This window comes from Spermophilus citellus, assembly GCF_964194105.1.
Source record: "Spermophilus citellus genome assembly, chromosome: 9".
NCBI classification, from domain to species: Eukaryota; Metazoa; Chordata; class Mammalia; order Rodentia; family Sciuridae; genus Spermophilus; species Spermophilus citellus.
This window is the reverse complement of record NC_138191.1, coordinates 42,556,172-42,572,208: the sequence shown is the minus strand read 5'-3', so window position 1 is coordinate 42,572,208 and position 16,037 is coordinate 42,556,172. Positions and strand designations below refer to the sequence as shown.

The following is a 16,037-nucleotide window of genomic DNA, read 5'->3' as shown; positions in this document are numbered from 1 at the left end:
TGGTTGAAAAAAGGTGAATGGAAACAGAAGGGCAGTAATAAGGGAAGGACAGAGAAGAGGTAGGATAGAGATGCAACAGAGGGGGCTCTCAGAAAGAAAGGCAAGAAGGGTGCCCCTGCACCTTTAGGCCCCCTTCCCCACCCAAAGTAGTCATCAACCAAGGTAAAGTGTGTAAAGAAAAAGTACAAAGGGAACAGCACTTGTTAGTTTCTTTACCTAGGTACTCATCAGAATGAAATTTCAGGAAATGTCACAACACTTATAAAAGAGATCCCAGTGGGAAACACAAACCTGAAGACCCCAAAACCAAGAAGGAAAAGTCAAGTTAACCTCTATCCTTCTGGTCGGCAGCTGCCAAAGCGTGGTCCTCCAGCTCCAACTGCTCACCAAGGACCACAGTGTACTGGTTCCCATAGTACCCGCTCCTGACGTCTACCCCTCGTGGGCGCCCATCCTAAGGTTCCAGCCTCCTGGAGGACCCCCCCCCCCCCCGCAGCCGCCTCCCCTCCGGGACCACCGCGGGACCCCCTGGCCGCCCTGACCCTGGATGGCAATGGCCACCAGCCATCTCTGCGCTCCGGAATCCAGACCAGCGCCCAAACGACCACCGCCATCCCACACTCATCCAGGCTCTCCCTCTAGCGTCCAAGACACAGACTCCAGCCCAAATCGCAGCCAGAGAGGGCCAGAGCTCTCTGCCTCCATCCCCCACGCATGGCCCTTGGATGCCCTGTGAAGCCACCTGCAAGAACACCCTGGCCACAGATGCTCCATCTCCACCGCACACCACCAAGGCCCCCAGAAACCAGCTATTGGCCAGCACTATTGCTGGCATTGCGCAATCCATCATTGAGTGTGTCAAACAGATCTGCCTGGTCATGTTGGATTCCCCCCCCCCCCCCCAAAGGCGTGACCAACCCGTACTGGCCCAAGCTGTCAAGTTCTCCATTCATCTTTGCAAGTGGTCAGGACAGATACAGCACAGGCAGCGACAGTGCAAGATTTCCCCACACCACCCCATCCATGTGCCTCAACCCTGACCTGGAGGGACCACCATTCAAGGACAGAATGCCATTCCACAGCCAGATTTGACCAAGCTGTAAGAGTCTCATTTTCCTATGACGCATGGCAACACTGGATTCAGTGCAGGTTTGGATGCATCTGCTCAGACTACTTCTCATGAACTCACCATTCCAAAGGATTTGATTGGCTGCATAACCACCATTCCAAAGGAATTGATTGGCTGCACGTCAAGGCGCCAAAATCAATGAGATCGTCAGATGTCTGGGGCACAGATCAAAATTGCCAACCCAGTGGAAGATCTACTGTTAGGCAGTTTACCATCCCTGGATCTGCTGCCAGCATTAGCCTGGCTCAGTATCTAATCAACCTCAGGATTTCCTCGGAGAGGGTGGCATGGGGAGCAACTAGAGCAATGCAGATTCATCCATAATCCATTTCTGCTGTTCACCGCCACCCATGATCCATCTGTGTAGTTTCTGAACAGTCAGTGATTCCAGGTTTTAAATAGTTTGTAAATTTTCAGTTTGTACACACTTTATCATCCACTCGTGATTTTTTAATTAAAGCGTTTTAATTCCTTTCTCTGTTCAGCTGTTAATGCTGAGATCCATATTTAGTTTCATAGGCTTCTTCTTTTTTTGTTGTTGTTTTATTTTTGGCTCAGGATTTTTTTCTGTTTGTCATGGAAATGTAAGAGTGGACTATTTATACATTTTGGTTTAGTTCTGTAATGTCAGGAATTTTTCAAAAAAATTAAAAGATGGACTGGAGCTTTTTCTTTGTGGCTAGAAACTGGATGCCACAGTGATTCATGTGGGTTTTATTCCTATTGACTTCCTGTTATTTTTGTACCTTTTATCCCTTACAGGACCCTGATTGGGTTTTGAATAGAAGATTTTATTGCAATTAAGATTTTTTTCCTGTTCACCACTCCCATGTTTTTATTCACCCTCGATCCTTTCTTCCTACATCCCTGTATTTAGTTGCCCCTTGTGAAATCTTATGCTCAGATTGAGGATTAGACTTTGCTAGGACTTAACTGTAGAATAGGTATGCAGTTCCATGGTTGGAGGGGGCACACATACATATACATGGAAGCAGTTGACCTGTATCTGGGATTCAACTTCATGGGAATATTTGTTCTTGTTCAAGCTTGCATATTTTAAATGAAAACTTAAGTCTCTTGTTTAAAAAGAAAAGAAAAGAAAAGAAAATCTCGAAGGTATCCATGACATTTCCCTCTCCCTCATCTTATACATACAAACCACCACCAATCAAGTTTTCTCTCCACATGTCTCTTGAATCCATCCCATTCTCTCCATACTCACTACCACACCACCAGTCTCCAAACTACCATCATCTTTTGCTTAGATTGCTGTAGTAAACTATTATGAACTCTTTTTATTTTTTCCATGCTTTAACCAAAATGAACCTTTTTTGTCCAATAACTATGTTTATTGTTTTTATATTTTTTTAAAAAAACTTATTACAAGAGTAATGTGTAGGGCATTTTAAGAAATTAGGAAATTCAGAGAATAAAAACATGAAAAATAGTACCCACCCTCCCAAAGGTCACCAAAGTTGAACGCCTTAGTATACATCCTTTTAGGTCTTTCCCTGTGCTTCTGGGCATAGTTTTTACCAAAAGGCCATATTTTGATAATCAGGTTTTGTTAGCTGCTTTGAGGAGTATTGCTTCTACTTTTCCATGAAAATAGGTTTCCTTTGCTAATACTCATTTCCTATTCAAATGTCTGTTTCCTAAGAACAGAGGGATCCAACCTCTCTGCACCCGTTCTGTCCCTTAGCCTCCTCTGATCTTGTCCCCCATGGAGCCACCTTGAGACATGCTGCCCTCCCATAGCTCTACTAAGCTGTGGTTGACACTCCTGCCCACATTATGTCTGAAGGGCAGCAACAGTGGGCGTAACCCTTGTCCCTTCTGCCCCTGCTCCAGGTTATCCACAGGAGCTGAAGGTCTACTACAGCTACAGCCAGATTAGCCACAAGCACAAGTCCGTAGTCCCAGCTGCCACCCCTGCCCTGCAAGGAGGCCAAGGCCCCGGGCTTCGCCCTGCCCGAGCTGGAGCACAACCTGCAGCTGCTCAACGACCTCACGAAGCAGGAGATCATCCAGAACGACCAGCAGCTGCAGTATAAGCAGGACATGGTGGTGAACCTGTCCCACAAGCTGGAGAAGATGACCGAGGTCCTGGAGCACGGGAAGCGCATCATCTCCAGCCTGAGCAGGGTGCTGGAGATGGTGGAGGAGTGCGAGGAACACATGCAGCCCAGCTGCCTCAACCCCCTCACCCTGGACAAATGCGCCCCCGTCTTCTAGACCCTGCAGGACAAGTACTATGAGGAGTACCGCACGTCGGACCACGTGGACCTGGCCGTGGCTATGGTCTACCCGCTCTTGAAGGACTACTTCAAGGAGTGGGATCCCCTCAAGGTGAGCTGGGGAGCTGCAGCCCGTCCTGGCTGGGGTACATTCTGCCGAGGAGGGGCAGGGCGGGAGGGCCAGCTGATGCCCACTTCTCCTCAGGACTGCACTTAAGGCACAGAAATCATCTCCAAGTGGAAGAGCCTCCTGGAGAACAACCAGATCCTGTCCCACGACAATCAGGACCTCTCCGCAGATGCCTTTCACAGGTACCTGGCGGGCGCTGGGCTCCTGGCCTGGTGGTCACTGGAGGCAGGGGACAGAGGAGGTGCTCTCTGTGTTAACCTGTTGTGCACTGGTTCTGCTCTGGGAATTTAAACCACTCTCCAGTTGCTCAGCCTGGTTGTTAAGTGTCTGTTCAGGGCCACCCACATGCCTGGTGCTGGGCCTTGCCTGGAGGACTGCAGCCAGCTCTGGTCCATGGTGCAGCCCACTGGATAGAAAAGAAAACCTCGAAGGCATCCATGACATTTCCCTCTCCCTCATCTTACACATACAAACCACCAGCAATCAAGTTTTCTCTCCACATGTCTCTTGAATCCATCCCATTTTCTCCACACTACCAGTCTCCAAAACACCATCATCTTTGCCTAGATTGCTGTAGTAAACTATTACCAACTCTTTTTATTTTTTCCATGCCTTAACCAGAATGAACTTTTAATAATGCAAAACATTGTTACTCTCCCACTTCAGTAATTACCATTAGGCTTAAAGACAGTATGATCCAGCCTCTGTCCCCTCTCCACACCTCACTCAGACCACTCACTTTCTGTACTCCAGCCATACAAGCTACTTTTCCCTTTCTCAAGTGTCCCTTGCATGTCTCTTCAGACAAATGGCACATGGTTTTCCTTTTGCCTGAATGTTATTCCTTGCATCTTTGCCTTTTTAATCCCACCTCAACATTCCTTTCCCAATTCAAGCAGTGCTTCCCCAAGAAAGACCCCTCCCTTACAGCCTGTAGAAAACTCTGCCTTTGTAGCACTTATCATAGTTTATAACTAAACATCTGTGTAGAGAAATTTAATTAGTATTTATCTTCCCTACTAGAAATCAATTCCATGACAGCAGGGACCAATGTCTCTTTTTGTTTACCTGATCACCATATGTCTGCCACATTGCACAGTGCCTAGCAACATAAATTCTTAAACTCTAGCTAGCATTTTTCTCTCTAACTCTTCTATCAGAATCCTTAAATTGAGTCAAAATTAGTAGAGAACTGAAAAAGTATCCTCTGTTTTACTCTAACCATCTCTATCCTTCTCCCACCCCACTCACAAATTAAATAATCCCTCTAAAATCTAGAAAAGTTCCCTTGAAAATTTAGAAAATATTTACCTGGCCATAGAATTTCTTAAAGAATGTTCTATATGCATTTTTTATCAGAAGCTATACATTCACTCCAATTTCTATAATTTTGTAAAGGTATATGAAACATGATTATTTTCTTCTAGTGGTAAACCTACTTTGATCATTGATTTTCTTTCCTCAAATTATTTTGAATATTATAAATGTCAGAAAGAAAAGCACAATGAACATTTGTATACTTACCTCCTAGATTAAAAATGGGACATTTTGCCATACTTAATTTATGTTTCTTCCTCTTGCCAACCTATACACATATGTAAATATGTATCTGAGACATCTCTTCCTGTCACTCTTAAGTACCCCAACATCTCCTAAAAGTAAGAACATAGCTTACACCTTCAAAATGTCATAATTACATCTTATAAAATTAAAATTCTCAAATTCTCAAATGTCCAAAAAATGCCACTTAGCTTTTTCCTTTTTTCCTGGCAAAATACTAAATATATTTATAAGTAATCTTAACAAACAAATGAAAGAGAAACAGGTGCAGAGGGGAAGTGGGAAAAGATGGGAGGGGAGATCTAAAAGTTCCAATCCTTCACATAAGACATAAGGCATCTCTGATGGCAGCACTGAAGCAGTCAGCTGTGCCAGGTGGACTGTCTTGGTTTGCAATAAACCAATTATGTCCCAACAGGAGCCTCAAAGCTTTGATCCTCACTGGTCCAGGGAATCCAGGTGGGATTTTGACTATTGCTGCTGTTGCTCATTGTGTTCTTGGCTGGTATGTGAAATACTGCAACTTTAAGGAGTGCTGGTTATTTATCTGGTGATGTACATGTGCATTTGAGAAGAGGAACTGGACAGAATCCCATAAGGGGTTGTCAGCTTGGGAAGCTGGATGATTTAGGAAGTCCCAGAGGATGATCCTATTATCATGTAACTAATGATAATCTGGAATTCATAAAACTGAAGTCAGAAAACTCTTCCAGAATGTTCCATAAGGGTCTGTAGACAGTCTCTGTAGGAGCATTGGGGGCCCAAAGCAGCCACAAGTCCCTAAAATTTAATTTTTCAACCAGAGTCCACACAGACTATCCTCTTGCTATCAAATCAAATATAATGCACCAATTCCTCATGGTCTTCTAACACTCTTAAACAGGCACCATGTCCTAAGTCCCATAATCTGATAGTGTTGTTCAACAAGCCACTCACTGCCAGCCTGTCTCTGTACTGCAAACAGACAATGTCTCATTTGTGTCCATTTAGAGCTGACAAATTCACACCCTTATAGTTGTGTCCAGATGCAGAAATAATGTACTTCTCATTAAAGTCTACAACACTGATAGCAGCTCGGTTCCAAACAGCAGCCTCTGGAAGGTAATAACATTAAAGGAAGCTAATGAATGGAGTGATCTTTGGAGCAGGTCCCGTGATGCTATTCAAGTGCAGAACTGCTTCACAATGGTAAATCAATGTTTAGCATTTCACCTGTATTTACATTCCATACCCTGACCCTGGAATCTGATGATCCAGATACCAACACCCTCTCATCATACTGGAAGCATGGGACATAACCTGTGAGCTGTGAAGATTCACTTGATCTTCAAGTGAATGTGTATTTATCCATATCTTGATTGTGTTGTCTCAAAGGCTGCTTATTATTTTCTACTTGTCAGATTGTAACAGACTGTAAGAGTTGGGAGGAGCATTCCAATCAGAAGGTTTGTTTCTGATAAATACTGTCCCCACCCTCTTTATTTTGCTAGGCCTCTCCACAAAGAATCTGTCCTAACCATTGTCTTGATGAGCTTCTTTCAAAACATGCCATCCAACATTACTCAGTACCATTCTTTGAACACAAGTTCAGCAGCACAAAGTGACGTGGCATCCCAATCTGACAATGTTCTCAGCAATATGATCCAATCCTGAAGCTAGCAGAGCAGTTATGAAATCCCTTTGCAGCACTTGTTTAAGATATCAGTTTATGTGCCCACATTGGTAAAGACACATTTGAGATATAAGATGTTGCACAAACTCAATTTAATCAGACTCGGACCACTGCTCAAAATATTTGACCACAATTCCTTTTCCTTTCCATAGGTTGCTGAGTTTCCATTGCTTAGGGAAACCATACTGGAAGTGTCACTGGCAAGTTTTGGCCACATAATTTTCAGCCTTCAAAGCAGTGCTTGCTAGACAAACTGTTTCTTGGATTAAGCAGAGTGGCACAACTGTTGTAAGTCTTTTGAGGTAGAAGCAGTGAACAAAAAAAAAATTCAAAGAATTCATCAAGAGTGTCCTTTATTTCTAAGTTAATTCTTCTCTGGTATTACTTCCTGTGGGGAGTTGCTATTCTTACAGTCTTCTCTCTCTGTGGAATTCATAAACTTGAACACTTCTCCTACATCAATGTCTGGGCTAGGTCCATAATTGCTGGGACCACTGAGTCTGCCCTCCACCAGTCCACCCCTTAGTGCTAGGCCACAGCCAACACAGTGAGGGAAAATGTAATTTTATTTTAATTTTGTGATCATTAACAATACAAAGGATTAAAAAATGGCATTCATATAATAGAATAATACACAACAAAGAAAAAGACTGCATGCAACAACACAGATGACTCCTCCAGGAGAATGCATAGTTCTCAAGAACAGGCAAACTTGTTTATCAATGGTGATAAAAACCACAATAATATATAGCTAGGATTGGGGGCATTGATGGAGGAGCACAAAGCAACATTCTGGAGTGCTGGAAATGACTGTCTTCATATACTTAATGTTACATGATGAGAGTATATATTTGTAAAAATTCTTACAATTAACTTCCATTATATAGATAATTTTTTGTAATATTTATTATCTTATTGAGCTGTTTTAAAGTAAAATAGACTGAATGTATCTCATGTTGCAAAAAATCTAGTCATTTTGATTTTCTTAGTGATCATAGCATACTTTATTTGAGTGCTTTTAAGTGAATAAACTCATTGGGTCTCAAGTTGCAAAAAAATTTATTCATCATGATGGAAATAATCACAATCTTATAAATGCTAGTTCAAGAATAGACTGGGCTAGGGGCTGGGATTATGTCTCAGCGATAGAGCACTTGCCTCACATGTGTGAGGCCCTGGGTTGTATCCTTAGCACCACATAAACACAAATTAATGAATAAAGCTATATTGGACTACTCCAATGTAAAGTCACTTGTGTCCTCCAAGGCACTATGTTCCATCTTTCTGTATTATAAAGTTTAAACTTGATTTGAAATAATTAGCACCATTAACACTCAACTGACAAGAACTTCATAATTTCATATTTTCCAGAAACCAAGCACTGATAGAAATGAGGAAGATCCCAAGACACTCTCCAGAAAAGAAAGTAAAAAGAAATCTCTAAACTAGGTAGAGGTTTTGACATGGTCATCCTCACAAAAACTCACTTGAACCTGCATGAGAGTTCTTACTAGGAACAGTAGGTAGCTGAAAAATTGACCACAAAAATTAGACAGGGCACTACATCCCATCAGTGTCACCAACTCAGAGTTCTCTGCATATGTGTTTAACCAAATGTCTTTAAAACCTAACAGAGAACAAAATGATAATACACTTAAACAACAATTACAAGATGAGCCAAAATAATAGAATAATTTACATAATTTCTTATGCAGGCATAAACTCCTGTCTTCTGTGTTATATCATAGCAAAGATCATAAGACATAGAATGCAGTACTCCAAAGTAGTAAGACCTACTGGATATATATTTAGGACACACCAATTTTGAGCAACTTAATGAAAAGTTTATATATAATAATTTTCATGATCATTTAATAATAATTTTAATCTAAAAATGTTAGACATAGCCAGTGACTTCTTTTATGGCCAAATTGTGTCCTCTCAAAATTCTTATATTGAAGCCCTAATATCCAGCACCTCAGAATGTAACTATATTTGGAGGCAAGGATTTTAAAAGAGGTAATTAACCTAAAATGAGCTCTTTTAAATTTTTTTTAGTTGTTGGCAGACCTTTATTTATTTACTTATTTTATTTATATGCAGTGCTGAGAATCAAACCCACAGTCTCACACATGCTAGGCAAGTGCTCTACCACTGAGCCACCACTCCAGCCCTAAAATGAGCTCTCTTAGGGTGAGTTCTCATGCAATATGACTGGTTTCCTCATAACAGGAAATTTGAATAGAGATATGCATGCATACAGAGGAAAAGCCATGTGAGGACAGAGAAGGTGACAGTCTGCAAGCAAAGGAAACAACTCTCAGAAGAAACACATCTGCTAGCGCCTTGACCTTAGAATTCGTTCCTACAGAACCATGAGAAGTTCTGCTGTTTAAACCATCTACAATGAGCATTTTGCTATGGCAGGCCTAGCAAACACATACATTGCTTTTAAGGATTTCTTCATTCAATATTTCCCAAACTTGACTAATTGTCAAATTCACTTGGGATTTTACTTAACTTTGAACTGCAAGTCAGGGACTAGAAAATAGACTTTAATCATTTAAGGAAAGCATAAAAGTGAGGAAATAAAGTATAGATAATAAAATATATTTCATATCCTTTAGAAATACATGAATGAGAAATTCATAATGTTATCCAGAATGGCTGCATTGTTTTACATTTCCACCAGTATTTCCACCAGCAATAGTAGTCGCTAGTGATAGAACAGTTAAAAAGAAGATTTGTGTTTTGCTATATTTAGTTGTTGTTTTATGTTGAAAATAGACCTGAAGGTGATTGCCAAACTGAGATAAGAGAACACTGATGGATCAAAGACCTGGATCAAGAGTCAAGGTAGAACAACAAGCCTCAGCAAAAGGAAAGTTATCTCTGACACATAATTGAAAATAATGATGATATTTCACATAATATAGAGAGCTTTCCATAGGCTTGGGAAGATCTGACCATTTTACACATATTAATTATATTCATAAAACCTCCATGACATAATAATTCTATTATTATCCTATAATTCCCTTGTCTATTTTTTCTCTCTTTATCATGTTGGCATAACAGAAAAACCTGTTTAAAATCAGCTCTGCTTTCTCTATGCCTGCTCCCATTCAGCTAAACATGGCTGAAAAAAATCCAGACCCAAGCTTATTGGTTTCATTTAAAATTTGATTATCACATCTTAAGTAGACTTTCATTTTTCCCTGGAATTATATCACATTCCCTTACTCTCCCAGCATATCAAGACCATTATTTCATACTTTCTCTATTTTCGTAAAATTAACATCAGATGATCCTAAAGTTCACATTCAAGGAAGCCAGAATAGCCAAATAATCCTGAGAAAAGAACAAGATTGGAAGACTCACGCTTCCTGATTTCAAAATATAACTACCAAGCTCAGGAATCAAGGAAGAATGGTGCTGGCCTAAGAACAGAAATACAAATCAATGGAATAGACTCAAGAGTCCAGAAATAAACCCTTACATTTATGATCGATTTATTTTTGGCAAAAGGGAGAGAAAACAGTCTTCTCAACAAATGGTGTTGGAACAACTGAGTATTCACTTGCAAAGAATGAAACTGAACTCCCGCTTATCACCATATTCAAAAATTAATTCAAAAAAGATTATAAACCTAAATGTAAGAACTCTTAACTATCAGAGTCTTATAAGAAAACATAGAAATTAATCCTCTGTGACCTTAGTTGTTTCTTAGATATGACACCAAAAACACATGTAAAAAAAGAAAAATAGATAAATTGGACTTTATCCAAATTAAAATCATTTGTTTCAAAGGACACCATAGAGAAAGTAAAGAAAAAAGAAGCAGAAATGGAAGGGAGAGAACATTTTAAACAATCTTATATAAGATTTGTATCTAATATGTACAAAAATCTTACAACCCAGCACTTAAAAGACACACCAATTAAACTAGTATCATCTAAAATAACTATACTCAAATATATAGTAACAAGTGTTTTATAGGATATGGATGTAAATTCAGGTGACCTCTTTGGAAAACAGTCTGACCTTTTTTTCAAAAGGCTGTGGTTGTAGCTCACTGGTAGAATGCTTGCCTCAAATGTGTGAGGCCCTGGGTGCGATCCTCAGCACCACATAAATAAATAAATAAATAAAAATAAAGATGTTGAGTCTTCCTACAACTAAAAAAATATTTTAAAAAAGGCTAAAAAGTTAAACTTAGAATTATCAATTGACACAGCAATTCTGCTTCTAGACGTATAGCCAAAGAAAGAAAACATGTTCCACCAAAAACCTGTTCTTATATTTCATAGCACTATTATTCATAGTAGCCAGAAGGCAAATAGCCCAAATGTTCATCAACTGATTAATGAAAAAGTGCTATATTCATGTGATAAAATTTTGTGAATTATACTTCAATAAAGCTGTTACTTTGAAAAAAAAAACTTGTCCTATATGACACTTCTCTGCTCAAAACCCTCTAACAGCTTCCCATTTTACCTAGGGTAAAAATTAAATGCCTTTCTATGATGGACAAGGCCCTGCTACATCAAGCCTCCCACTTGATCTCTTACCCCATCCCCTATAGTCCCTTCGGGCTCTCTTCATTCCTGCTGCATATGCTCTCACCCTGAATGTTCTCCTTGTAGATACATGCATGTCTTGATCCTCACTTCCTTCACACCTTCAAAAGTCAGCTTCTAAAAGATCCTCCTGAACCATCCTCTAAAATTTCAAGTCTCTAGTACTATCCATCCTCCTTCAGTGCCTTGTTTTTTTCTCCATAGCTCTTATCATTAACATGTTTCAAATGGTTATCATTTGTCTCCAAATAAAATAATACAAGATTCCCAAGGGCAATGTCTGTTTTGTTGTTGTTGTTTTATTTTATTTTATTTTATTTTGTATTTTGTTTGGTGCACCTAAAACAGAGCCTGGTGCTTGCAACAATAACTATTTAATGAATGAATAAATCCCCGCTTTTAAGGTGAGATAAACCAAGCCCAGAGAAGTTAAACTAAATGTTGCCATAGAAACTCCAGCAGTCTGAATCCCTCATTCTAAAGTAGAGTACATGATGCTACCCACTACCCCAATCACTAGTAAAAATCAAAATGTCTGCCGCAGTGGGAGGTACTCAGGATTACCAAAAAGGGAGGAAGCTGGATAAGGAAGGCCATGCTCAATAGTTATCAGAATCAGCTAGAGAGAATTATGAACTCTAGACCCTACCAACATAGAAAATAGGTCATTATCATTTTGCATCCCTTCGCACTCCAAAATAAGATGACGTTCATCCCTTACTTTTCTGTTTTTTTTTTTTAGAATCAAGTGGTTATAATTGATTTGTAGTAGATAGTCATTATTATGCACAAGGAAACTCAGAACAAAAGTGACAACAAGTCAAACAGACTTCTGATGATAGAAAGAAAGCAAGTCAATGTCATTTAATATCTCTGGTGATCTGGCCAACTAGAAATGGAGTTAAAAGTCCAGATCTCTAAGTGTATGGTATTGAAAGACAGCAATAGATAGAGTCACCAAGGGGGAGCAGTGATGTGCAGGGAGAGAAGAAAGGCTGAGATCAACACTTTTAGGAAATTAGCATATATTCCTGAGGAAGAGAGAAAACAGGAAAATAGACTATGAAAATCTTATTTTTGATTAACTCTGACTTAAATGTATGATTTGGTAAAAGTTTATAACTTGTATTATGTTTTCAGACCAAATAATTCTAATGTCACTCCATCATGGAAACCCACTCACCTCATTAGCCGTAATGTCTACACCTGCATATGGTATGACAGCAAGAAGACTAGTTACAGGGCCTCTGTAGAAGCCTCCAGATTTTTCAAGCTTCCAACTATTCCTGGCACAATCCAACATCCCAGAGTACTGTCCAGTTTTACCTATGGTCAAATTAGTATTTAAACCTGAATGTGATAGAAAATAATGTTATAAGGTCACTGATCAACTATCCAACCCAGAGCATTCTGTGCTAAATTAAATTTAAATTGTGTACTATAAGAGTTCATTTATTATTAAAGGATGTAAAAGAAAATAGCATTTTAGGTCAAGCTATATTTTCAATGGCAGTGTATCTAAATATTTCCTACTGTTTCTAAGGATATTTGAGCTTCACATAAAAATATTTTACAAGTATAGTACTTAAAATCTTTTACCAAATTTCTGAGTTGAACTTTGCATAAAATAGTGCCTGTCTGAATTCAATTATATTTCTTCTAACTAAATAATGTAAGGGTATAGCTACAGGTACTGACCCAAAGACCCCCCAAAAAAAAGAACCCAAAAGAAAGAACCAAAAAGACGCTATTATAACCCCCATATCATAGTTGGCTTTTACACACACACACACACACACACACACACACACACACACACACACACCCCTTGTGAATGGCCACGGACATTGAGGTATTTTGTTTTAATGCTTGCCTTAAAAGTCAATGAACATTTTTATTCAATCAATATTTTCAAAACTGAACTTCTTTCTCAATCTGCTCTACCTGCAGTCTTATCCATCTTAATTTAGTATAACTTTATCAAAGAATATAATAGAAGAGAGAGAAAAAGAGAAATTGCTCTTTCCTAGATAAAAAGAGTCAATACTGTAATTCTGGTTTCTTCCAAAATCCTACCTTGATTTTTTTCAGCAGGGAATGGGGAGCACAATTTTAAGTTCCTTTGGAAGGAAAATGTGAAAAACAAAAACAGCAACAGAAATGCCTGCTTAGATGTCATGGCTCTGGAGATACATCTCTAGCAATTGGTCTTCCCTACTCTGTATAATTACTGCTAATGATAAAAGCATATTCTGAGTTTCCTTGTGAGGAGTTCACTGAAAAATCTCAGATATAATTTTCATTAAAGACATCAATTAAATCATATTTTTTTCTATAGTACTTACCTCCAAGGGGTAAATAAAAGACAGTGATGTAGCACCCAAACATGCAGAAAAAAGTTTCTCAGCAATGTCAAACATGACTCCTTCCCTAAAAAGAAACATCTTATACTGCATAAACAAAAGGTCAAAACTGTATCAGTATTCAGAAATCTCAAAGACCATAAAATTTATTCACTATCAATATATACCTGGATATTTATAGTTAAAAACTATAATGCACATCGCCCAGTACCTATATAAAATTATATACATTCAATAAGAGTTACAAATCTTAACAGTAGAAACTTCATTTTATAGCTTTTTTTTTTTACCTAGAATGTGATCTTGTTATACAGCAGACATTTAATAAGTGTTTATTATGGTTAGGAATTCATTTAATAAGAATAGAAACCATTCAGATGGAAACTGACAATCTTATGCAATAAGTTCTGATAACAACTGTGTCCATTTTTTTTTTCTTTTTCTGGTTCTGGGAAAGAAACCCATGGCCTCATAATATACTAGGCAAAGTGCTTTGCCACTGAGCTACATTCCCAGCCCTACTGTGTCAAATTTTAATGAGGCACCACTGACCTGGATTCCCATCTGCCAAGCCCTGTAGCCAGCCTACGAGTCCCTGCCTAGAAGAAGCAGCAGAGCAGTGGAGCAGCAGAGTGGCAGCCCAGGTAGGTTGCAGGAAGGGTGGCAAACACAGCCTTCAACCCCATGGACCTCCCTCCCCCACATAGGCCCAGTGAGCCAAGGTGCTCTGACCTATCATCCTTCTCCCACCAGGCCTGGTATGGAGGACTGCTGCAGAAGCCAGCTCCACACAGTGCTGCAACCCCCATCCCATGACCTCGACCTCCACTTCCTGACCTGTGAAGAGAAAATGGAAGTGGGGCAGATCTGAATGGAAGTTGGATTCAAGAATTGACCAATAACATTAGTAGGTTTCTAAACCCTAATTAGCATAAATGTGGACCAATAACATTGCTACTTTTTCCAATCTCTAATTAGTATAAGTTTGGACCAATAACAGTGACCCAAATTCTATACAAACCCTTAAATTAGCAGTCAGATGGAGAAAACCTGCTGTCGGGTCCCCTCTCATATTGCCAGAATTCTGTTCCTGTTTCTATTCTTCAATAAATCCTGCTCTTACAGGCGGTCATCCGGTCTGTGGATTTCATTCTTTGAATTCAGGAGACAAGAACCCAGAAAGAAGGAGAAATTGATGGCGAGCTGCTGGGGTCTGCTGCAACCCTGGAGGGAACAGCCCACCATTAAGAGCTGCAACACTTCTCACCTGCATAGGCCTGCAACCTATGGGCAGAGGTTAGAAAAACTCCAGACTCACCTGCCAGTAGAGGCAGAAAATCATTTCATTTCAAAAGTCTGGTTTCACCATAACATGATAAATAAAACAGGTTTCTTGGTTTGCTCACTTAGTATTCCAGGACAAATTACCTAACTTTTCTTTCCTCCTCCTCTACCTCCTCCTCTTTCTTTCTGATTTCCTGTGGCTATAACACAGAGGCACTCTATACTAAGCTATGTACTCATCCCTTTTTAATTTTTATTTTGATACAGGGTCTCACTTATGTTGCCCAGGATGGCCCTGAAACCATGATCCTCCTACCTCATTCTCCCAAGTAGCTAGGATTATAGGTGTGCACCACTACACCTGGCAAATTACTTAATATTTCTGTAATTCAGTTTCTTCACCTGGAAAATGAAGGCAAATGTCTTCGCTATTCTGGTCACTAGTACACTAGCAGTTCCTATTTTCTGAAACTATTGTGAAGATTGATTGCAATAATACTTTATGTGTAAGTGCTTACCACATAGAAACTGAAGAAGTGGTAATTATTATTAAACCTTTACTGATCAATTTTTCCTTACAGAATTAAATTTCAGCAGAATACTTCCTTGGCCTCTGGGGTCTTTATTTTAACTTCTTGTTCCAATCAGTGCATCCTATCATTCAGACATAGTGATTAGTTCAAGGATGGACATCTGACATAGTCTGGACCATTAAGACCCAAGGAAATTTGGGTGGGACATTTCTTAAAAGTCTTTGGAGGTACAGGGGCATATGTAGCTCAGTGGTAAAGTGCTTGCCTAGCCTGCTCAAAGCCCTGGGTTCCAACCCCAGCACTCAGAAAGAAAAAAGATAAAGGAAAGTCTTCCTGGAGAACTATAAGAAGTCAGCTGTCTTCTGCTTCACATGAACAAGGACACATAAATCCCTGGAAGCTTCCTGCTGACATTTTTCAACCACAAAGGGGAAAAATTGGGAGGATAAGACAGGCAGTCAATGCCAGAGAGCAGATAGGAGGCAATGGAGTCTTTGGTGACACTCTTGAACCCCTAAACCAAGTCTCATCAAATGTCTTCCTCATTTA

The 16,037-nt window shown here is 39.7% G+C and overlaps 1 pseudogene across 1 annotated transcript in view; it reads left to right on the top strand.

Annotated features, from left to right (window-relative positions):
• Positions 1–2,075: 2,075 nt before the first annotated feature.
• The window catches only part of LOC308656778 (protein FAM50A-like), a 34,774-nt pseudogene continuing 20,812 nt past the window's right edge, over positions 2,076–16,037 (top strand). Inside the window, exons 1-5 of the transcript in view lie at positions 2,076–2,088; positions 2,981–3,042; positions 3,074–3,274; positions 3,365–3,478; positions 3,605–3,737. The product of the transcript in view is annotated as a protein FAM50A-like (transcript). The remainder of the gene's footprint in view (positions 2,089–2,980; positions 3,043–3,073; positions 3,275–3,364; positions 3,479–3,604; positions 3,738–16,037) is intronic.